The 24,322-nt window shown below is 34.4% G+C and overlaps 1 long non-coding RNA gene across 5 annotated transcripts in view; it reads left to right on the plus strand.

Annotated features, from left to right (window-relative positions):
* LOC122056726 overlaps nt 1-24,322 on the plus strand; it is a 50,424-nt gene that overhangs the window by 10,399 nt on the left and 15,703 nt on the right. Inside the window, exons 1-6 of one of the 5 annotated variants that reach the window (XR_006133368.1) lie at nt 10,424-10,498; nt 10,931-11,033; nt 11,880-11,930; nt 12,172-12,243; nt 15,470-15,912; nt 18,877-18,997. This is a non-coding gene — a long non-coding RNA (uncharacterized LOC122056726). Of the gene's footprint in view, nt 1-10,423; nt 10,499-10,930; nt 11,034-11,879; nt 11,931-12,171; nt 12,244-15,469; nt 15,913-18,876; nt 18,998-24,322 lie in introns of those variants that run through there. The other 4 variants (XR_006133365.1, XR_006133367.1, XR_006133371.1 and 1 more) reach the window with 4 other exon arrangements.

Here is a 24,322-nt window from a genome sequence, read left to right on the forward strand (position 1 = left end):
GGTTTAACTTCTATATTTTGTTCTTGGAGATAAAAAAAGCTTGGTGATTTGTTTCTTGAATGTTAAGGTGTAAACCTTAAATGTGAACTTTTAAGGTAGATTCTTCTGCTAAGTAGCTTTCACCAAAAAACTTCCCTTGAAAAATAGCTCGTGTAGATTTGAGTACCAACGTAAATTGATAGGATGTGAGATTCTTTGCCATAAAGGGAGGATTGTGTAGTGGGATTATGTGTTGGTGCAATAATTGAAGGATTGTCCCATTGATTTGGTGCGACCAATGTCAATATGGAGGTGCTGGAGATAGAGAAACCCATGTTGCGCAAATATTTTTTTTGAGACATCTCACACGAGTGAGCCTAAAAGCAATTTTGCGTGGCATGGAACCTTGCGACAAACACTATGCTCCATTATAGTGTTACACCAACTTGGCTTTGTTCCTTCATATTAGTGGATTTGAAAGCTTTGAAGCCAGAAGCTTGAACTATATTATTAGACAAACTAAGATTTGTTCTTCTTATTAGTTGAATCAAAAGGTTAGATACTTCAAATCATTTAGGGTATAGGGAACTCAATAATTCAACAAAGAACAAAATTTTAGTAGAATTCTCTTACATTGGTGAGTTACGACGAGTAGTTGCTGTACCAATCTTATGCCTCCTGTATTTGTCATAAACCGGCGGTTTCCATTCAGCGAGCACCACATTGACCGAAAGAAAATTCTGACAAACTAGGATCAAGAATGTTCACTACATGGGCATAATGACCCTATTGTCTTAGGAATACATTCACTAGTTAATGATTATTTTAGGGTCAAAAATGAAGTTGGAAAAAAATAGAAAAACGAAGAATAAGGAGGACTATCAACTACACAAAACAATGTTGCAGTGTGATATGAGCTATTACCAATCAAAGTGCAACCATGAAGTTGGACTCATACCAGAAGTAACCTTTGAGAAACAAATGACTCTTGTAGATAAATACAAGCTATAATTTCAGCTCCACAAATCCGATCCTAAGTGGATAGTTGATCGACAGCCTATTATACAAATTACCTTCTTGCCCAATAGAGTGAGTCTAATATAAGCATTATCAAACATCCCATTTGTAACGAGGGTCTTGAAAACAACACCGTCTATCTAAAAGAATGAATAAAGAAGTTTATTAAGTATTAACTATTTCATTTAAAACAAGCCTAGATTAGTTTTATTATTTTTAAAGATTGCTTTGGCAAGGTTTGAACAGAATAGCAACTGTAATTCTAACCTCTTGTGTTAGAACATCAATAAAGGCTAAACTTTTACTGAATCAAACAATCTGGAAGAATAGAAGCAAATGAGGAAAATTAAAATATATTGAGCAACATATGGCTGCATTACATTGAAGAGTAGGATGGATAAAGAACACTACCTATCTAAATGTTCATTATAAGCTTAAAGTGTTTCCCATTGTACACACAGAGACCTTCCCACACTGCATCACCACCTTGTACAATTGAATCAAACCCAGATACCTTTAACAACACATGGTTAGTTCATCAAAACAAAGAAACAAATAGTCTACATGTAATAGGAAAAATGACAAAAATAAACATTTCAATACCTTGCCATTTTCACTAGGTAAGAGTTCATCACCAACCCAAACGAGTATTTTCTCATTGGTTAGAATAGGAAGAGGAGTTATGGTAGTGAAGGACGAAGAGATAATACCAATCTCCTACAATGACATTTAAGCATGTTGTAGAAAGGTAGGTTTTGCTCGAGCAAGTCATATAATTCAAGTGGAAAGGGTGCAATCAATTTAATAGTGTTACCTTAATACAGGATATTGCTACCAAAATATTATAAGATAAACATCAGCATAAGCTAATATGCAAGATAGAAGAAGTCAAAAAATGACTGTGAGTGGCAATTTCTTGCAAAAAGATGTTAGAATAGACTAGCCATTAATAACTCTAATTAGCAACAAAAGTGTGCCATGAACAAGAGCTGATGGATGGATGGATGGATGATACCATTATAACATGAATTTTACAAGAGGATCTCTTGAGTATAGACCACTAGGAGTTCATGAACTCAAGAAGAAAGCAATATCTTACAAGAGACTTCACACTTCTCACTTTCACACTTCTTAGTAGAACTCCGAGTTTCTCTCGTATGTCCTGCTAAACATAACTTAAGGGGGTTTTATAAGCTTGAAGATAGGGGATAAGGATGAGACCGGGTACTCTTGAGGGCCCCATCGCATCTTATCCTATCCCTTATCACCTTGCTTTAAATCCCCATTATTGACTCTGGTCGGCCAAAACCATTAGCCGCCCACTGGTTTTACAATACCTCCTTAGAAAAGGAACGGCTCCCCGGGGCTCAGTTCCCTTTTACAAAAGTATCTACAGAAGTTGATGCTTTTGCGAATAACTCTAATATTGTCCTGCCAAGAATACCTTTGATCGTTGCATCTGCACCCTTGGTTTCTTCTAGTGAACTTTCCACCTTGCTTAATAATTGTACTTGTTCTTTTGTTGGTGATGTCTTTTCAATAACGTGATGCACTAGACGAGATAATGCATCAGCTCATTATTTATCCCTTCAATATGCTCAAATTTGATGTCTACGCCTGTCCCGGTAATATAATCAATGAAAGTGATCCACCGAACTCGTGATGGTTTGTTGTTTATCGGCTTGTTAAAGAATTTAATGATGGTGTGACAGTCCGTCCTTAATGTAATTTCTTTTCTATCCAGATAATGGATCTTCATTGCTGTTAGTGCTTCCATGTAGGCGTATATTTCTGGGTTAATAGTGGATTTAATCACTGGGAATTTTCCACTAGCATAAGCACATACCTTCTCAGCTTTCCTTGAATCATATTTTGAGGGCTTCCATTTGCAAACTCCACCCCAACCTTCCATACTACCATCTGTCTCTATTATAATATATGCCCTTTCTGGTGGTAATTCCAGATCTGGTAGAGTTTGTACTAATGTCTTTACTTCTTTGATTATAGCCCAGTCTGAAGATTTAAATCTTCTGTCTCCATGTGGGGATGTTTTTGAATATAACGGTCCCAATAATCTGCTTAAATTTGGTATATGAGATTTGGCATAATTAAGAATTCCCAAGAAAGACCGTAAACCTTTGAGAGTAGTAAGTACTTCTTCATCGAAATCAATAATCTTCTTGATTATGTGCTGCTGAAGCCTTATTCGCCGATTACCAATAACTACCCCCAAAAACTCTATTTCAGGTTGCGCTACTTTCATCTTTGTTGGGGAAAGAACTAGTCTCTCCTTCTGACAGATATCTAACATTTTATTTAAATGCTGACAGTGTTGTTCTTCATCTGCTGAAAAGATTAGGATGTCATCAATATATACTACTAGAAAATCCTCACATCCTTGAAAACAGAAATCCATTTTTCTTTGAAAGATGGCTGGTGCATTTTTTAGCCCGAAGGGCATTACCAACTATTCAAATAGTCCTTGGGGAACTAGAAATGCAGTCCACGGGACTGATTCTGCTGCCATCATGACCTGATGAAATCTTGATTTCAGGTCAAATTTTGAGAATACCCTGCTATTGCCTATCTTTTTGAGAATAAGATTAATACCAGGTAACGAGTACTGGTCTTTGTGAGTATTGTCATTGAGGGTTCTGTAATTAAACACAAGCCTCTCCTTTCCTTTTTTCTCTTGCCCCGTATGTGGATCAACAGTAGTTCCAGACTGAACTATGAAAGCCATTGTTCGGTGTCTGCTCATACTTGGTCTGATGACCTTCAGCTTTAATAATGACTCAATATGAAATTTAAAAGATGCTTCCATTGCAGGAGTTATATGCTTGAGAGGTTTATCCTGAATCATTATGTCAGGATTTATAATGTCTAATGAACAAATTACCTTGTTCTTGGCCCAATGTTCCAGAGGATTATCCCCAATATATCCTGCTGCCTTTAGCCTTTGAAATAATGGAGCATATTGCATTTTGAAATCAATTTTAACTAAGGCTTGTTCTGAAAGAAATAATTCCCCATATATATTCAAATACTCATCCTCATCCATTTCTAATTCTGGGATGGCTTTTGCTGAGATATGAACTTCTGGAGATGTATTAATTGTAGTAATTTCTTTGTAGAAAGTTACCTCCGTTCCTTCTGTTCTCAATCCTCCAGCCATAGATTTGATAAAAGTGCAGCCGATTAACATTTGTATTCCGTCTTTCAAGTTCATCTTCAACTGATATGTAAAGGGAATCCTGAATTTATGCATCCCAATTGTCATGTATCCATTCTTAAGCTTCTTTGTGGACTCCTGCTGTGAATTAATGCCTGAAAAAAGTACTTTATAGTTAATTTCTTCAAATGCATTTTTAGATATTGCATCCTCACATATACAGCAGGTCGTAGCTCCAGTGTCCAGGATTGCTTGAACCTTTGTGTCTTGTACTCCAGGTATTTGCAGTACCACTTCCATATTGTAAAGTCTATTAATGAAAGACCTTTTTGCTGCTGATAAAATTATCTCTCTTCCTGTTGATGATTCCGGTTCATCTTCAGTGGTTGATCCAAAAGACCCTATTCCTCTGACTGTGTCCTCTAATCTTGTTACTTCTTGAATTGGGGGCGTCATAATTTTTTCAAAAATTAATTGTGCCACGCAACTGCCATGTTCCAACGAGAGGGTTAAATTTGAAAAGTTGCAAATTAGCAAACATACCTCTCCTCGGAAGTCAGAATCAATGACACCGACATTGATTAAGAAATTGAGTCGGTAGGCTGCACCAGATCTGGGTGCAATGCGTGCATAATACCCATGAGAAAATTCCAGACTAATGCCTGTTTTGGCTAAACATTGCTGATGTGGCATAATATGTACTTCTTCATTTAAGAAAATGTCATACCCGACGGCTCCTTGTGTTCTTTTGATGGGTAATTTTGCTGTGTTAGATATCCTTTTTATTTTGATAAAAGGATCTTCTTCCTGTAAATTCAGCATCTGTCTTTTTTCCATTGTACTTCGCAGATAATTAGTATAATCCAGCAGATCTTGAATCATACTTTCCTCTTTTTCATATGGTGGAATGACTTCAGTCTTTTTCAATGTTAATGTTTTGTTTAAGTAAAAAGGTCCGCATGCTGGACAGACTGTCATTTTACATAATAAACAATGTATGCGCATGGTGTCAGTAGTAATCAACTTACAGAGTGTACAACATACATATTTGCTGTCTGTGATTATTTGATTCTCTTCCCATCGATGCAAGCAATTCTTCATTTTTTCACCTACAAAAACTTGACTTCGCCAACCACAGTTTTCCGCGCCTAGCATAAAAATTGTCTCCTGAGTCCAAGGTGTTTCATCTAGCACTAAATTAATGTAACTTGGACCTGCTTCTCCTTCTGAAAAAGAGCAAATAGCATCAGAATCAGCTTCATTAAGATCTATAAAAAGAATATCATAGTCAGATGGGAGATCCAACTGATCTAGAACAGCTGCTCTAGCTATATTGCCTGTTTGCTTCTTACAATCTCTTGCAAAATGCCCTGGTTCACCACAAATAAAACATTTGCATTTCTTCTGTTGATCAGCCTTCTTTTTCTTAAATACCCTGACATGAGAGTCATGTGGTTTACCTTTGTATGTCTTAGCCTTTCGTAGTCCAAATTTCTTCTGTTTATTATAATACCCTGGTATCGGTATTTTACTACAAAATGCTAAGTCTTTGACGCTTTTTTGTATAGCAGCCTTTTTACAAATGTCCGCTAAGTATTGATATGTAAAATGAATTCTAGGTATAACACCAACCTGATTAGCGGGATATTTGGCTTTAAATGCTGCTTCTATCTCATTCCCAATGATGGGGGGCATTTTTCTGAATAATTTATCTGATAATTCCGGACTGATGAACATCCTTCCTGACTTTGCTGCCAATATCTTATAATCATTCAAATAATTAAAGATATCCTTCATACTATTGCATGTTAATCGTTCAATATCAATATAAGCCTGATCTTGCTCAACAGTAGAACCCTGATAAGTTGGCACCAGTAATTCTCCAGCCCTCTTGAAGTTGGCACCATTGTCTGTAATTACCTGTACTATATGTTCTGCACCTATCTCTTGAACTACGTTATCCATCAAATGATATATATAAGATGCATCATGATAATCTGCAGTTGCATCAATAGATTTATGAAAAATTACCTTTCTATTGCAGTATAGCAGAAAATTAATAATGCGCATCCGTGTAGGTCCTGTCCAATCATCACACATTAATGTAAACTCCATATAAGCTCCATTGCTTCTTGCATGATAGGATCTAAGTTTTGATTTCCTCCACTTGTTTATCTAAATACGGACCAACAATTTCATATGCAGTTGGAGGTTGAATACCAGGTTCAGATTTTTGAATGTTGGACACCATGCTGCGGTAGTATGTGTTATTTGCCGCATTGGGTGAAATTCGATTAAAATGAAAAAATTTAGCAATACTTTGACCTATTGATTTCTTCTTCTCCGTTGTATAAGCATCATCAATCCTAGTCTGTTTGCTAGCTTGGTCGGGAATGCTAGTGGATCAATATCAGCAATATCAATTGCACACCTTCGTCCCATAGAAGGAAAGAAACGACCAATACCACCTTGTGTTGAAGTAATACGAACACTTTCACTCCTCCCCAATGTTGCTGTAGTAGTTGAGCCACTTCCACTAGCACCAATTATAGCACCACTATGCTGCATATGTCGCTCATATTTATATTGAGTTCGAGAGATACTAAGAGCTGCTAAACATTCTTCATCATTTGGATCTTCACCACGACCTTCAAATTCATCATAGATTGGTTCTTGAGAGCTCTGCCTATCAAGCATTTCACGTTGTTGTTGTTGTTTATGCTTTAATTCCTTTTTGCCATCAAGTTCGTCTTTCATTGCACGACGAATTTATTGAGAAACTTTTGGATATTTAGAGACATCTGGATATCCACGATGTTGTTTTAAGCGTGTGATCCCACCGTCACGTCCAATCATATCGCAATGCAAACATTGCCAATGAAATCGATTTTCTAATCGACGTGCATGTCTCCAAGCTGGCTCATAAGATTGTTGTTTTGGTGTCATTACCTATGCGTTATAAAAATGTAAATATTCATAACTATAAAAATTAATAAAATTAAAATTTTAATTAATAAATATGATAATTATATTATTAATTATCAATTTAATTAATTATCTATTAATTTATATAATATATACTATATAGTTAGTGTTTATATATTTTGTACCATATATAATAAAAATTACTATTTATATATTTATATATAATTTTAAAACTAAATTTATTCAAAACATCTAAAATTATATATTTTAAAAAAAAGGTTAATAAATAAATAATTTAAATTATTTATTCAATTAATAAACAGTTTTACAATTTTTCTTATAAAATTTTCTAATATATCACAAATTAAATTATTTAAGTAAATATGAAATAATTAATTTAGATATATATAAGGAATAATTAATAGATAAAATTTACTATAAATTAGTTAATAAATAAAAAATTTAAATTATTTATTCAATTCATAATCAGTTTATTTTCCCCATAAAATTATCTAAGATATCACTAATTAAATTCTTTAAGTATACATGTAATAAAATATTTAGATATTAAATAATTAATAGATAAATTTTAATAGATTTTTTGATTGATTTTATTTGTATTTAATATAAAAATAATTTTAAAATATTAATTGATATATAATTATATAAGTTAATTATTAGTTCACTTAATTAATTATTTATCTATAAAAATATACTAATTCGTGATGATTTATTTAGGAAAAATACAATACAGTTTAATAAAAAAATATGAAAAATTAGCAAAAAATGACTAAAATTATGTATAAAATAAGTGAAAATAAAATGAAGTGAGTTATAACATGCCTAAATAAATTTTAGGTCATAAATGATCAAATTGATAATATTCGACTAATTTAAGTTAATTTACTTAAGATAATATTAAGGAATTAATTAGAAAATTAAAGATTAATAAAGGGATATAAACTTCGATACTAAAAAATAGCCAAAATTAAGTTAATTTTTTAAAACTCCAACTCATAAAGGTCTATTTAAATTATAATCTACTTTATATAATTCTGTTTATAAATATTCTATATAGTTTTTATATTAAATAATTAAATACTATAATTTATATTATAGAGAAATTAAATTTGTTTAAAAGATTTAAATTTATTTTAATTTTTAATGATTTATAAAAATTTTAAATTATTTATATGTTTTTAAATTATTTTAAAATTTTAAACTATTTTTATTTATAAAATTAGTTTAATATTTAATTTTTAATGAATTATAAATTCAAAGTTTTTAATTAAAATATTTTTATTTTTTATATTTTTAATAATAAATAATAATAATATGAATTTATATGTCATAATTATATTAGTTAATTATAATTTATATAATAATTAATTTGAAATTATGCATATTTTAAATAATTTATTACATATTTATGTATATAATATTAATTTGATTTTTAATCAATTACAAATATGAATTTAAAATCTAAATACTTTTATTATTAATAAAAGTAAATTTATATATTATAATTATATTAGTTAATTGACAATTTATTTAATTAATATTAATTTATATATATAATTATCGTTTATATCATAATTAATTAGAAATTAGAAATTTTATATATATATATATATATATTAAATAATACATTATATAATTATATATGTAAATATTTATAAAAATTTAATATAACACTTTTATAATACTTATAATAGTTATAAGTTATAACATATAAATAAATTTTTTAATTCAATATAACGGTTTTAATTAAAACCGTTATATTAAAGTTTGTATTAAAAAAAACCCTATTCTCGTGATCATCGCGATTCCGCCGCCATCCCCCTCCTCCTCTGCTTTGCTCGCGGTTCAGATCGCAGCTTCTCTACTTTTAAATTGAAAATTTACTTCATTACCTGCCGAAGAAATGTAATCGCCCCCTCGTTGCCTCATTGCCTCGCCGTCTCGTTGCCTCGCCACACTGACCCAATCTCCGTCACTGATGCTTCCAGGTAAGTTTTCGTCGTTTATATAATGTTTTTTCCCTGATTAAAGTGATCTCATGATCGACAGAAGGAATCCAATCTGCAACTGGACGCACGCGAAGATGCATGCGATGACGATCCGAACTTCATGCCCTCGTGCTATGTCGGTCGCGTGCTGTGTCAGTCGCGTGCCGGTGCCGGTCCCTCGTCGGAATGGTAAAATCCGTAAGTTTCGGACGGAATGGCTCGGTACTTTAAACCATGAGTTAAACACCACTATATAAGGGATCATATAGCTAGAGGAGATATTGTACGTGACTATGATGAGTCCAAATCAAATCTAATCGACATTTTCATAAAACCCTTACTTGTTAGCATACTTCATAAGCAAAGTGATTGAGATTCTTGTAATAATTTGTAACCTATTTTTTTCAACTATTAACAAAAATTATCAATTTTAATTGTTACGAAAATTGTATTAACACAACATGTTACGATACTATAACCGTATTGTTTTGGTGATTAAAATTTAGCATAGTCTGAGATTTTAAACTTTGACTATAGTATTAAGTAACTTATAGGCGATTATCCGTTTGAGTTCATGAGTTCAAATTTCTTTGTAAAAGTTTGTCCTTGAGTTTTGTTCTTTCATTTTATTAAGGAATATTTAGAGAAAAATTGATTTTAATGTTTATTCATTTGATTGCCTACTTATAATAATTTATTTTTTGAAATTAGATGACAATCAACCCACTATCCTTACATGTTAAATTTTCATAAATATGCACCTTCAATTTTTCTCTCCATGCTTTTATCCTCAACACTATCATGTTAGGGTGCCATAATTCTAGTAAAATTATAGAGAGTGTTTCCACTTCATGATCAAATGTTGGATTGCCTTGCTCATTGAATGGGGTGATCGAAAGAAAAGAAAATACAATCAAAGCTCAATTTATCAAGGATCGAAAGTAAAACTAAGATAAAACTTTTTAGTTTTGGGAAGGGATGACCTAAGAGAATGTTGGCGCAAAAACTTTATTTCTTAAAAATCAAAACTCAGATGTTGTCATAACATAAAAGAATATTGGAAACTACTCATTCGAGAAAGTTGCATCAATCTTTGTTCTCAAGTTTCTAATCAACCTTGACAGATGAACTAAATCTTAATAGTAGTGACCCTTTTCCAATTTAATTTTTCTAGGTGATGCACTATGTGGAAAGGTTTACAAGAGTTGTTGAATAGGAATGTGGTAAGTTATGGAAGAATTTCACATTCTTTTGGATGAAAGGTACTCAGTACAAAATTGTAATCAACTAATGTCTTGATCTGTGCATTGTGTTGTGATATGAAGACGTTACATTACATAAGATTCTTAGAGGAGGTGGTGGGCATCACCTAGGAGAATGAGGATGTCGTTTCTAGGTATAATATTCATCTTGCTGACTGCAAATAGTCGGGATAAACACGACTTTATTAAGATGTCGATGACGACATACTTACAAAAGACCATTGTACATCATATATTTACAAGTTGGTTCCTCAATTAAACTGTTCTTGTTCTCTTACATTGCTCTAGTTCTAAGTTTCCTTTTCCTTCTCCACATACAATGACGAGTGATGCTAGAAAATCATAATTTAATAATAAAAAATTGATGGTTATCAAAACCTTAATTTGGTGAACAAATAAGTCGAACAGTCATCAAATTTGCATCTTGGTTTTTATTTTGGAAGTCTCTCTTGATTTATTGTAAGTATTTTTTCTTAATAGCACAAGCAGCATAGTTATTCTCTTGTTGTTTCCTAAATTTCTTTTGGATTATAACTACTAGGTTTTTTTGTTTGTTTCTTTTACAGAGATATGCTGAAATATGCAAGCAAAGGCTCGATCATGCCATTCTCACCTTTTCCAGAATTTTAGAAAATCATAAGTTGTTGATCATGCATCATATTTATTCAAGTTATGTAGTACTTCTGGCTTGGTTTTAAAACACAAATTTCTTTTATATGCTTTGATGCTTTCCTTTTTTTCTTCATTAGTTATACTCACGCTTCTTGGAATCAATGATCACTTAGTATTCTTAAATTTGTTGTGGGAAAAATTTCTACAAATCTTCAGCGGTACACACTCGTGGCCATCATTGGTATTCATGCCACTTTATTCTGTTGAAATATTATATTTAATTTCACTTTCTTTGTTTATATAGTATGAGGACGTAATTGAGCACACATTGTCCCTGTAATGGCAATAACTTAAAAATGGTTTAGTTTAGTTTACAATTTACCTAAGAAAAACAAATTTTGTTTGTAGGCCATATTATATTAATACTTGGTACTATATCTTTGAATGATTTCCTGCAAAGAGTTTTTTGTCATGGTAATTGTTTAAGTGTTGTATATAACTGGAAGAGAAATATCATTGGATACAACTTTGAAGTTGTTGAGCCTTGATGGCCCCTTTATTTCTGTTGACATTAGTATTACATGTCTTGCATGAGGAACTTTTGGAGATAAGCATTTTGGAAATTTCAAGTACTAGTTAATGTTGTATCATTTCTTTTTTCTCCATAGTTGTCCGATCAAGAATCTTAAAAAGTTTGTGATGAAATTTTGCATATTTTCTAAAATGATGCTTTTGATTGAATGCCTTTGTTTTCACTCGGTAGGACAAACTAAATGGGATTGAGTCTCAACTTAATGAGGCCCCACAATCAAGTGATGCCCGTATAACTAACGCATTTGAAATAGGTCCACTGGAGTTCTTTCTACTGCTTAGGTAACAGAGGATTCTTCTGATTCTTCACAGGTCATGAAGAAACTTGAAAAGGAACCATCAAATAGGGATGCCTTTATTGAGGTTTCTGAACTATTTCAATTTATTGTCCTCAGTTTTACTTCGCATGCTTACATCACAATTTTTTTCAGTTTATATAGGATAAATGTTGACGAGAGTTTCTCTGGGTTCAATTTTTTGATGCATTATTTGATATTTGAATTTATCATTTGGAATATGCTTTATGCTAATTCAGATTGGTTTCTTCTTAATTTATTGTGTTGCTTTGTTCCAATAACCTGATTTGAATTTGTTTTGAGTGAAGAAATTGCACCAAGAGAATGAGAAGCTATTTGATAGGCTTACAGATAAATCATCACTTTCTTCATCACCTCAGGTTATTTTTGAATCTTTTTGTACTTTTTCATCAACGAAGTCATATAGCTTGCAGTGATGCTTGGCTCTTCTATTTGACAACTGATTGGGTATTCTATCTATGCTTATTGCCAATTAGGCTTTCATCTAATGTTGCAATAATGTTTGATATTGTCATGTTTGATATAGTTGCAAATTGAACAATCTTGCACTTACTAGACCCGATATCAACTTTATCATGCGGTTAGCCAAACTCTTTTCTATGATCATGGCTTATACATGCAAGGATTTCATTTACTTGTTATGAAAACAATCTCTAAATCATATCCTATACTTATATCATTGGCAAATTTCCCTAGATATAGATGATCACCATTAAGTATTGTGTTTTGGGAGTGAGTCTAACATATTGAAAAATAAAAAACAGAATGTATGGCCCAATCAAGTGGAAATGTAGAATGTAAAGATGTTCAATATGTAATTTTATTTAGCTCAAATATCTGATTGCTCATTTAGGTTTGATTACACAGTCAATGGAGCTATATCATGATTACTAGAGACCATCATTGACAGTCTCCAATCTGGTCTTTCATGTATGGAGAGGAGACAATCCAGTCTAAGAAAATTATTACAACTCTTGTTACTTCTAGTGACCAGTTGATGGATTTACTAGGCTAGTCTTTAAGAGGCTCTATCATCATCATGGACCTGAGTTTGTCCTAAATATTTTAGATCAGCTACTTGAATCTTATCCTTCCAATGAGTTAAATGCTAGACAATAACACTAGTAATGGAGGTCCTATAATTCAATATATTTTTAACAAGTTGGTGTTCTATTTTGAATTGCCTTAGCTTGAGTAAGGACATTTTTATAAATATACAAATGTGTATCTTTCTGTAAATATTGTATGTTTTAATATACAAGGCAACAGATTGGGCCACCTAGAACTTTTTTGATTGATTGCAACTACTATCTTGAGAATCAGCTTTCCTGTCAATTTTTGGCCAATGTTAGCAATTGGCATATCATTGCATTAATTTTGCCAAATTCAAAAACTTGAAAGCAAGCAATCTATTATATCATCAAAGACTACAACTGGAGATGGAGTCACTTCACTGGTTTGTAAAAGTATTTTTTTTTCACTGATTACTATTATATCAGATACAACATGGTATGGAATTATTTGGAGGGTAAATCTAATGGTACAAAAATATGAATCATTAGAATATTCGGAACCCTTCATGAACATTACCGCAAATATAATTAAAACAGTTATGACTCTCACATAAATAAGAAGCTGTGCAGCAGCCACAAAAAAGGAGTTCAATGAAATATAGAATAAAGATATACAAACAAGAACCAACCCCAATGAAAAAGCAGAATAAATAGGATTGGTAAGTAATACAACTCCCATACCCCCTATTAGAAGAACTGATCCCAGAAATGCTACAAGAATATAGATTAATTAGTAGTAGTATCATACTGCTGAAAAAGAGCGTAATTCTTGTTTGGAATTTCTGTTGCATGATACTTCTTGATAAATCACATGCCTTAAAGATTCAACACTCAGAAATTATATAAGAATGCTATCTAATGGTTGCTAATAAATTTGTTACTTTCTCATAAGGAATACAACTTTCTTATTCAATTTCTTTTTTTGTTTCATTTATTTAACATGGAACCTTTTGTATTCGATGTATTCGAACTCTAGAAGTTAAATCAGTATATTTTCTATTTTCAGACTTATAATGAAATTCAACATTGTTTCCTTGTGATTGTGATTCAGTATACCTTAATGATTTGTGCGCTTGCCTTCTTGAATGTGAGTTTAATTTTAAATTAGAACATTCTTTTACTATTGGTTACTTCTAAAGATAGTTTTTGTATCAAATTTTAGATCTAAATAACTTCACCTTTGACTTCGATGATGGGCATGATATCACAAAATGACCTAATCATTGATGAAACTGGTTCATGCAGTGAAGCTTGTAAGATATGGTCTTCACTCTTCATACAATATTTAATCTCATTAAATCCGAAGGAAGGACGTTATGGACTTGTCTAACATGTAACATGATCTAAATCAGAACACTTATTTTGTGTTAATCTGATAAAACTGAAGGCAACTGGTAAAGTACAATATTAGTACTAGGGCTTCAAATGATCTTGCAAGTGGCAGCATATTAAATAGTCGTACTAGGGCTTCAATTAGTTGTAAACAAAAATTGTAGTCATTATGCCTTCTTTCAGGACAATAGTGCTCATTTTTTGTTTCACTGTGAATCGGGAAACAACAACAGAATCTGATTATGGTTTCTGAGTTATTCTTGTCAAGTGGTAACATGTATAGTATTGCATAAAGGAACCAGCTCTTTCCAATTACAAAATGTATTTTGTGAAGCAATGCATCCAAACATGGTTCGAAAAGATATTTTTATTAAAAGAAAAGTCATGAGATAATAAACTTACCAAACAATAAAAACAATTATTTTCATGATTCACTAATTAATTCTTGAACTATTTGACACTTAGGTTTTCAATTTGAACCCTTTTAATATTTGTAAAATAAGTTATGCATTACAATTTTGTGAAAATAGAACTCCTAAATTACTTAGATTTTTGAAATGCACTTGATGTAGTTATCGTAGGAAAGCATAATTGCTAAAATAGCCCAACTTGGAAATGATTCATCGTAAGGCTGCCTACAGCAGCCAATTATTTTTTTACCAGAAACATATATTTGCCCCAGGTCATAAAGAACAATCTTCATACACCAATGTTATGTTAATAATACTCTAAAGGATTTAAATATTTAAATTAGTCCTTTTCCTAGCAACCCTTTAACATGGGGTCCAAGCAAGAGGTGTAAGATTCAAATCTTCTTGTGTCAAAAATATTAGCTGATCTATTCGCATGAAGGATTTTCTTAATCAAATCTAGTCGTACTTGAAAGGGACAGATTTAGGAATATAGATATAGCAGTCGATCTGTTTCCTAACCGCTTAAATATTTGGGAGAAGTAGGTAGATAATCAACTTCAATATACTAAAATCCAAGCTGAACCTTTCTTGAAGCCTTTAATAGCAATGTTGTAAGCTCTCTTTTTTGTTAATTGCCTGGCTTATCATATCTTTCAACCATGGTAGAATGCATATCATGCAAAAAAAACCTTCATCATCATCCTCATCCACTAGAAGAAAATCAATTTCTTATTCTCTAATCAACTTTCCCTTTCATAATATTTCAGAAATGTCAATCCAAGATGAACTACCAACAATTGGAGCGCTCTGCGCAATAAAGCATCTACTGCCCAAGTCTTGTCAACTAGTTTGATCACACTTATAGTTAAATTTTTATGCATTGGTATTCTTTGCAATTCATCATTCCAAACTATTTCTCTATGAAAATTGCATTCATTCTCCAAGTTCTCTAAAGTTATTATGATCGGTTCCCTTATGGGAAAACAAGACCAGGATCTTAGTTACCATTTATGGACATTTGGACTATTCCGTTGCAAAGATTATATTATAAAGAATTATCCTTTTGGTTTAAAAATTAGAACCCAATAACACTTCTTTTTCTACCATATTAAACAATCTAGGTTGTTGGAAGCTTGGCATATCGCTTGTTGAAGCCATCAAATTGTTGATTGATGCTCAAAGTTCCTGCATTAGAAAAGCACTTTCAGAGGTATCCCCTTTAAATGTAAATCAATTCTTTACTTCTTGTTGTTTTAAGTTTTGCTTAGTTGTATAATCATCATGAAAATTATTGTTTTGTCACTTAATTGTTGTAATGGCTTCACACTGTTACAAGTTGAGGTAGTGTGACCAACCTAATAAATTTTAAAATTATTATTTGGCTAGATTTTTTTCTTTATCTCTAATTGTTGTGATTGTGTTTTTGTTTATAAATATTGTTTTGTTGCTTATAAATGTTTTAGGTGTATGAGTACCCTTTTTAGGAGTTGTCAAAGTTGCGGCTGAGCATAGGGTTGCCTCAACATCTTTACCATGTGTAGATACTGTAGCGTTTAAAAAAAAACCGGTTCACTAAAACAAACCATGATTTTTGTTATGGTTTAATACTAAAGGGTTTAAGTAATTAATGTATTACTAGGTTAACGAATCTGATCCGATTTGCTAGCAACCCGACCCGGTGTACCCTTTTAAATGCAAGTTTTATTTTCCCCCTCCCCTCACCTTTGAAGCCGTTGGCCTCCCCATACCTCCATCCAAACCCTAGCAACTTTGGAAGAGATAGAAGAAGAACCTCGTCGAAATGCTTAAGGTCGCCTTTTCCTACGTCTCGCGGGTGATCTCCCATACGTAAAACACCAAGGCAAGTTCTCTTTTGTTGATTTTGAATTTACTGCACCCTATGAATTTTATTATGATATTTTGATGTATTTTGCACGTTTTAACAAGGTTTTGTTTTTGTTATTTAGTATATCATAAGGATCCTAACATGTAGATTTGAAGTTGATTTTTGGATTTGATAGTTATGGCATAGAAAAAAATTTCGTTCCGTGCCGGGCGAAACTTACTGTTCCACCCGCGCATTGAAACCGGCACCGGACGAGCGACGATTTCGTCGCGTCGTGCATCTCGCGTTAGGAGGAGTCGCGTGCGCACCAGAAATCGTCGCACCAGGAGGAACGTCGTCGGAAGGTTCGCAGCGCCTGAAGCGCGTCGCAGGCGCCGGAGGCGTCGCAACGCGACGTCTCCTGTGACGCCAAAAACGTCACTGACGCTTCTGGCGTTGCTGGAATCGTCGCCGGACTCCAACGGTGCCGCTGGACGCCGTCGGAGGCGTCGCAGGCGTGGGCGCTAGGTTGCGGGTCGCAGGCAGGGGACACTGTGCAAAATTACAATTTAAATAAATTAAACAATTCCCATTTAATCGTGATATTTTAAAGAGGCTTTCATAAACCCTAATTAAATTATCCCAATAAAATATAAAAAAATATATTTAAATTTTTTTAAAAAATAATCAATTTTCTTAAATAATATTCTGAAATTATTTTTACTATTTTAAAATTTTTAAAAATTCTAAATTATTTAAAATTCTAAAAAAAATTAAAATTTTTTATAAAAATTCTATTAAATCAAATTTATATTCTTATATAATATTTTAATTATTTTATATTTTTTACTGATTTAATGTTTAATAAAATTACCGAAACTGTATCGGCACGGCACGATACGATACCGAAATCGTGTCGTTCCGGTCTTGGACCGAAACCTCGGCACGGGTCGAAATTTTAAACCTTGATTCATGGATTTGATTCTCAACCATTATGATGCTTTGATAATGTTTTATCGACTTCTTGACTAGAAATCGGGACGTTGGAATTTTCGGTGGAAGAGGCTGGTCAAAGAGCATGGAGGAGGAGGAGGATTGGCGGCTGGAGATGCTGGGCAGATTTCATCAAGGAAGAAGGGGGCTGGGGATGTTGGATAGATTTTGTGAAGGGCTGGAGATACTGGACAGATTTCGTGAAGTAAGAAGGGGGCTGGGGATGCTGGGTAGATTTTGTGAGGGGCTGGAGATACTGGGCATATTTCATGTGGTAGGAAGGGGGCTGGGGATGCTGGGCAGATTTTGTGAGGGGCTGGAGATACTGGGCAGATTTCGTGAGGGAAGGAAGGGGGCTGTGTTGGGTAGATTTCAGGGCTTGTGCTGGGCAGATTTCGTGAGGAAGGAAGGGGGCTATGCTAGGCAGATTTTGGGGGTTGTGTTGGGCAGATTTCATGAGGGAGGAAGGGACTGCGCTGGGCATATTTTGTGAGGGAGGAAGGAGGTTGGTCGGGTGAGGGAGGAAGAGGGCTGTTGATTTGGGGCTATTCTGGTGAGAGGCTGTAGCGGGCTGTTTGGGTGAGGAAGGAAGGGTTAGAGTGGGAGTCACGAGGTGAGGTTTAGCATCCGAAAAGGGATGAATGGGAGAGCACGGAGCAGAGTCCTTAAAATAATAATTTTTGTTTTTATTTACTTTTCGTGTATTAGCACCGTGAATTTTATTATCATAACTATTAGCAAGGTGTGATGCACAAAAGTTTAACTGGTTGTTTTAGCATGTTAAGTGAACTATCTTATTCATTTTGTAATAACTTTCTATGCATGAAAAGTGAAAATGTTTTGTTTAATAATGTGATCTGTATGTATTTATGTGATGGGTTTGGGAATCCAACTTAAGAAGAGTTCGATGAACCTTACTAGAGGGGTTAGGGAATCTGGTTTAAGAAGGGTCCAATGAACCTTACCAATCCAGCTTAAAAAGGATCTGGTGAACCTTACCAAAACAGAGGGGTTAGGGAATCCGGGCTAAGAAGGGTCCGGTAATCCATACCAACCTAGTACTAGGATAAATGTTTGGATAAACGATTAGAGGTTAAGGTATAAAGGAGCTACACTTGATGATCAGAATTATTGTAATTTACGAATCTTACGAGTAAAATAAAAGATAACGAAGGTTCAAAATTGAATGTTAATTTAGGGTAGTTTGGAGGTTCATGAAACTGAAGTTAGAAGTTATTCTCCGTTGATATTTAACATGGTAATTTATCAAATATTTCGCTTAAAAGCGAATAGATGTTATTTATATAACGGTTGAACTTGCTATGTTTTTAGATTCACTAGATCCATATGGTGCAGGTAATGAGGAGATAGAAGAACTTGGCGGATGAGCCTTCTTGTACCTGACAGTGCACACCCGAGGGCTTCTTTGATTAGTCTACTTTTCTACTGGCATTAGGAGTTGGGTCCTCTAGTCGGAGTTGAGTTATCTGTTTTGATATCATCTCATTAGTTAGTTCCACTCTCCGTTCTTTTGAAGATTTTATTCACTATTATGATGTTCAAACTCAAATTTGTTTTGGTTTCAAGTTTAACCAGTTTGTAATGCATTATTAGTTGGAGTTGTTTTATTTAATTTGAGTCTCTTTAATGTTAGTATAACGAGGTTTGTGAAATACATATAGAAAGGTGCAGGATGTTTCATTCAAGGTTTAAAATTTTGACCCGTGCCGAGGTTTCGGTCTCAGACCGGAACGATACGGTTTCGGTATCGTATCGTGTCATGCCGATACAGTTTCGGTATTTTTATTTATCTATAGTAATTATAAGATAAATATGTTTATTGTGTATATAAAAATAAGTTATATATTGATTTATTATAAGTTCTCAATTATTGAATAATTTAATATTGTTAGAAAAAATAATTATATTTAAATAGAATTGATATATCAATAATTCAAATTAAAATGAAAGTATCTATAATAATATAATAATAATAATAATAATAAATTAATACAAGATATTACTTTATATTAATAATAATTATATAAGTTAACTATTTATTCATTTAATTAATTATTAATTAAATAATATATATATTTTAAATAGTAAAAAAATCAAGTAAAAAAATTTTTAAAAATAAAAAAAATATCAGAATATAAATATAATTTATTAGAATTTTTAAAAAAATTTAAAATAATAAAAATTATATTAAAATATAAATAAGAATTATTATATATTTTTTAAAATTTTTAAATAAAATTTAAAACATTATTTTTTCAGAATATTAATTAATAAAATTTATTTAATTTTTTTTAATTTTAAATATATATTTTTTATATTTTATTAGGATAATTTAATTAGGGTTTATAAAAGTCTCTTTGAAATATTACACATCCTCCTTAGAAATTGTTTAAATTAATTAAATAAAATAAATAATTATTAAAAAAGGAAAAAACCTGCGTATGTAAGATCGCCCACGATCATCGCGGGCGATCCTGCGGGGGGCGTCCGGTGGCACCGGAAGGTTCGCCGGAAGCGTCCGACGAACCTGCCGGACGCTTTCGGTGCCGTAGAAGGCGTCGCGCACGACACCTTCGGTGTCGAAGGTGTCGTGAGGCGCCGCCGGAGTCGTCCTGCGTCTCCTCCGGCGTCGAGGGAGGCGGCCAGCGTCTCCTCCGGTGCCGCTGAGACGGGGACGCCTCCCGTGTCAGTTTCGGCCACTCGGCGGAACAATAAAAACCATCCGTACCAAGCGACACGGAACGACATTTCATACCCTGGTTTCATTTAGTATCAGTGCGGTCGTTCTTGTAAGGGATGTGTTTACTGCCAGGTGTGAGAAACTCGTGAAGCAAGCCCAAGTATGTAAGTTTAAAATTATATATTTTTTAATTTTTTAATTTTTTTTATTTTATTGCTTACATTGAGGAATTTAAGAATTTAACTGATATGCCCTTAATAATAATAATAATAATAATAATAATAATAATAATAATAATAATAATAATAATAATATACATAAATAAATATATGCAAATTATGTGCTTGTTTTCGACCGTGAATAGAGATGCCACCGACCGGTATGTAAAGAGGAATAGGAGGAATGGAGAGCAGAGGCATGAAGAGGCACCACCATTGCTTGACATTGGGGATTGAGGGCTTCAAACACCTCCCCCTCCACCCCTAGACGCTAGCACTCGTATGCTAGAAGATATGACGCGATTATTAGAGTAGCACGCTGAAGCTGCTCGCAGGGTTTGACCGGAAGCGGTTTATGGGCGCTTCAAGAGGATGGACTTCAAGAATTTCTCTGGCAGACCCATTCGTGGTGGAGGGATGGATTAGATCTTTAGAAGTAATATTCAAGTTTATGGATATGACAGATGCAGATAAGGTGCGTTGTACTACCTATTTGCTGAAGGAGGATGCCTCTTTGTGGTGGGAAGGAGTAGAGAAGTCAGTCGACCTAAACACCTTGATTTGGGAGGGGTTCAAGAAGATATTCTACGAGAGTCACAACAGATGTGTGGGCGCGAGTAAAGAGAGAGTTCATGGGCCTCCGACAGGGAGATATATCCGCTGTTGAGTACATCCGGAAGTTCAACAGGAGGTGTCACTTTGTGCCTTTAATCACCAATGATGCTTAGGAAAAATTAAGACACTTCTTGGACGGGTTGCGACCTAGTATTCGTCGTGACTTCCTGATGGCAGACTCGGGGAGTACTCTGTTGCTATTACCAGGGTCTTCTGGGCAGAGCAAGCACTAGGATATCGATTTTAAGATGCAGAGAAAGAGGCAGCATCCACAGAACAAGAAGTTGTTTGCAGGATCACAAAGGCCTCAAAGATAGCAGAAACAACAACCTCTGAAGGCAGATATGCCCCAAAATCAGGTGACAAACCCTTTGCAAGGCGTGCAACTCTCATCATTTTGGTAAGTGCATGTGGGGATCTAGTAAGTACTTCAAATGTGGGGAAGACGGACACAAAGCTACTGGGTGCCCGGCAACCTGCGACTGGTCAGGTTTTTGCGATGCATATCGAGCAGGCAGAGCCAGACAATACGCTTATCACAGGTATTTTAGTTAAATTCAGCACTTTATATTGCCATATTATTTGGAGTGCTATGTTCAAATGCAAGGATTATCATCAAGGTAAACTCGGATTGATGAGTGGTTAGGTTGTATATTCCAAAATTTTAGAATTATTAGGGAGTAAGATTTGGAACTTATGATGGCTTAGGATCAAATTTTATTGATTTGTATGTACTAAATTAGGCTCACAATTTGAAGGAGGATTTTCAAGAATGTTATGTAGTAGGTTAAGAATTTTTATGCCGGATATGATGGTATTGTTGTCAAGGTAGGATAATTATAGTGGGCGTTACCACTTATGCCTTGCTAGATTCTGGAGCTACACACTCGTTTATATCCAAATTCTTTATGAAGCGGTAGGGAATCTTACCGGGGAGTATAGAATTGGGATTTTGGGTTACGATGCCCTTGGGAGAAGTGATGTTATCTATTCGTTTAGTGAAAGATGTGAAGCTCCAATTGCAGAAGAATATCATGCAAGCAAACCCTTATTGTGTTGCCAATACTGGAGTTCAACATTATTTTGGGCATGGACTGGTTAACCCTATATGGGAGCTTCGATTGATTTCCGGCAGAGGTTTGTATCTATCCGACCACCCAACGAGGGACTATTTATCTTTGAGGCAGCCTGGAACGGCAGAGGCCGCACATGATCTCTTGTACTCGTGCGAGGGAGCTTTTGCATAGAGGTTGTTAGGGATTCCTAGCCAACATCATTTCCGTTCCGGATAGGGCTAGCCAATCAATTGAAGAAGCGGATGTGGTTAGAGACTTTCCCAGTGTATTTTCTGATGATGTTTCTGACATTCCACCTGAAAGAGAGGTGGAGTTTTCCATTGAGTTGATAACAGGGTCAATGCCGATCTCTAAGGCACCATATCGCCTAGCACATGTAGAAATGAAAGAACTGAAAGTCCAACTTCAGACTTTGCTAGATAAGAGATTCATTCGCCCTAGTTTCTCCCAGTGTTTTTTGTGAAGAAGAAAGACGGAAGCATGAGACTCTATATCGACTATTGATAGTTGAACAGAGTAACAGTGAAGAATAAATACCCATTGCCAAAGATCAAAAATTTATTTGATCAGTTGCAAGGAACTTCAGTATTCTCGAAGATCGATCTTCGATCGAGATATCATCAGTTGATGGTGTAGGAAGCAGATGTGCATAAGATAACTTTTAGGGCTCGTTATGGACATTATGAATTCTTGTAATGCCATTCATCAGAGTGCAGATGCCCCAACGGTCTTCATGGACCTCATGAATCGGATATTTTAGTCATATCTGGACTAGTTCATTGTTGTATTCATAGATGGTATCCTGATCTACTTGAAGAGTGTGGAGGAGCACATGCAACACTCGAGGACGGCGCTACAGATATTGCAGGATCGAAAATTGTTTGCTAAGTTCAGCAAGCGTGAATTCTGGTAGGAGAAGGTGACATTCTTAGGCCACATCATTTTGAGGGAAGGAGTAGAGGTTGATCCGACTAAGGTCAAGGCCATCAGGGAATGGTCAGTGCCTAGAAATACAATTGAGATATGCAGTTTCTTAGGCTTAGCTGGCTATTTTCGCAAATTCATCAAGGGTTTTTCCTCCATTGCAGTTGCAAGTCCTTTGACAAAGAAGAATTCCAGGTTTATATGGAGATCCGATTGTTAGGTTAGCTTTAAGAAATTGAAGCAACACTTACTACAACACCAGTTTTCGCTATGCCATCAGGGCAGGAAGAATATGTTGTATACACTGATGCTTCGAATCTAGGTTTGGGTGCAGTATTAATGCAACTTGATCGAGTTATTGCATATGCATCTAGGCAATTGAAGGTGCATGAAAAGAATTATTTGACTCATGACCTCGAGCTAGCAGTTGTTGTTTTTGTCATGAAGATTTGGAAACACTACTTATATGGCGAAAAGTGCAAAATCTATACTGGTTACAAGAGTCTTAGGTATTTCTTCACTCAGAAGGAGATGAATATGAGGCAGAGACGATGGCTGAAGCTGGTGAAGGACTACGATTACAATATTAACTACTGCCGTGGGAAAGCTAATGTAGTTACAGATGCTTTGACCTTGAGGTGTATGCTAAGGGCGAAGCTCCTAACTTATCTATCCTGGCAGTACAGTACGTGATGGGCAGTCAACAGATGAGCAGTTACATAAATGGAGACAGAGGGATGAGTCTAAGGTCGGAGGTCGTACTTGGTTGAGGATGGTATTACAATACAGAAGCCGACTTTAGGTTCCTAATGTTGATTCTCTTAGAGTTGAAGTGTTCCACCCAGGGAGTACTAAGATGTACACTTTCTATTCCCGAGTGGAAGTGGAAGAACATTACAATGGATTTCGTTATGGGTTTACAAAGGACAGTAAGAGGCTTCAATGCTATTTGGGTACTCGTTGATCATCTCACTAAATCAGTACACTTTCTACTAGTAAAAATAACTTTCACTATGACATAGTACGTGGAGCTGTACCTTCAAGAGATAGTCAGACTGCACGGAATCCCAATTTCTATAGTGTAGATCCGAGGTTTACTTCATCCTTCTGAAAGAGTCCATATGCTGCTATGGGAACCAAGTTATCGTTCAGTATAACTTTTCATCCTCAAACAGATGGATAGGCAGAACGGGTGATACAAATTTTATAGGACTTATTGCGAGCTTGTGTGATTGACTTCTCAAGAAGTTGGGAACAGAAGCTACCTC

This window comes from Zingiber officinale, chromosome 1B, assembly GCF_018446385.1.
Source record: "Zingiber officinale cultivar Zhangliang chromosome 1B, Zo_v1.1, whole genome shotgun sequence".
Taxonomy (NCBI): Eukaryota; Viridiplantae; Streptophyta; class Magnoliopsida; order Zingiberales; family Zingiberaceae; genus Zingiber; species Zingiber officinale.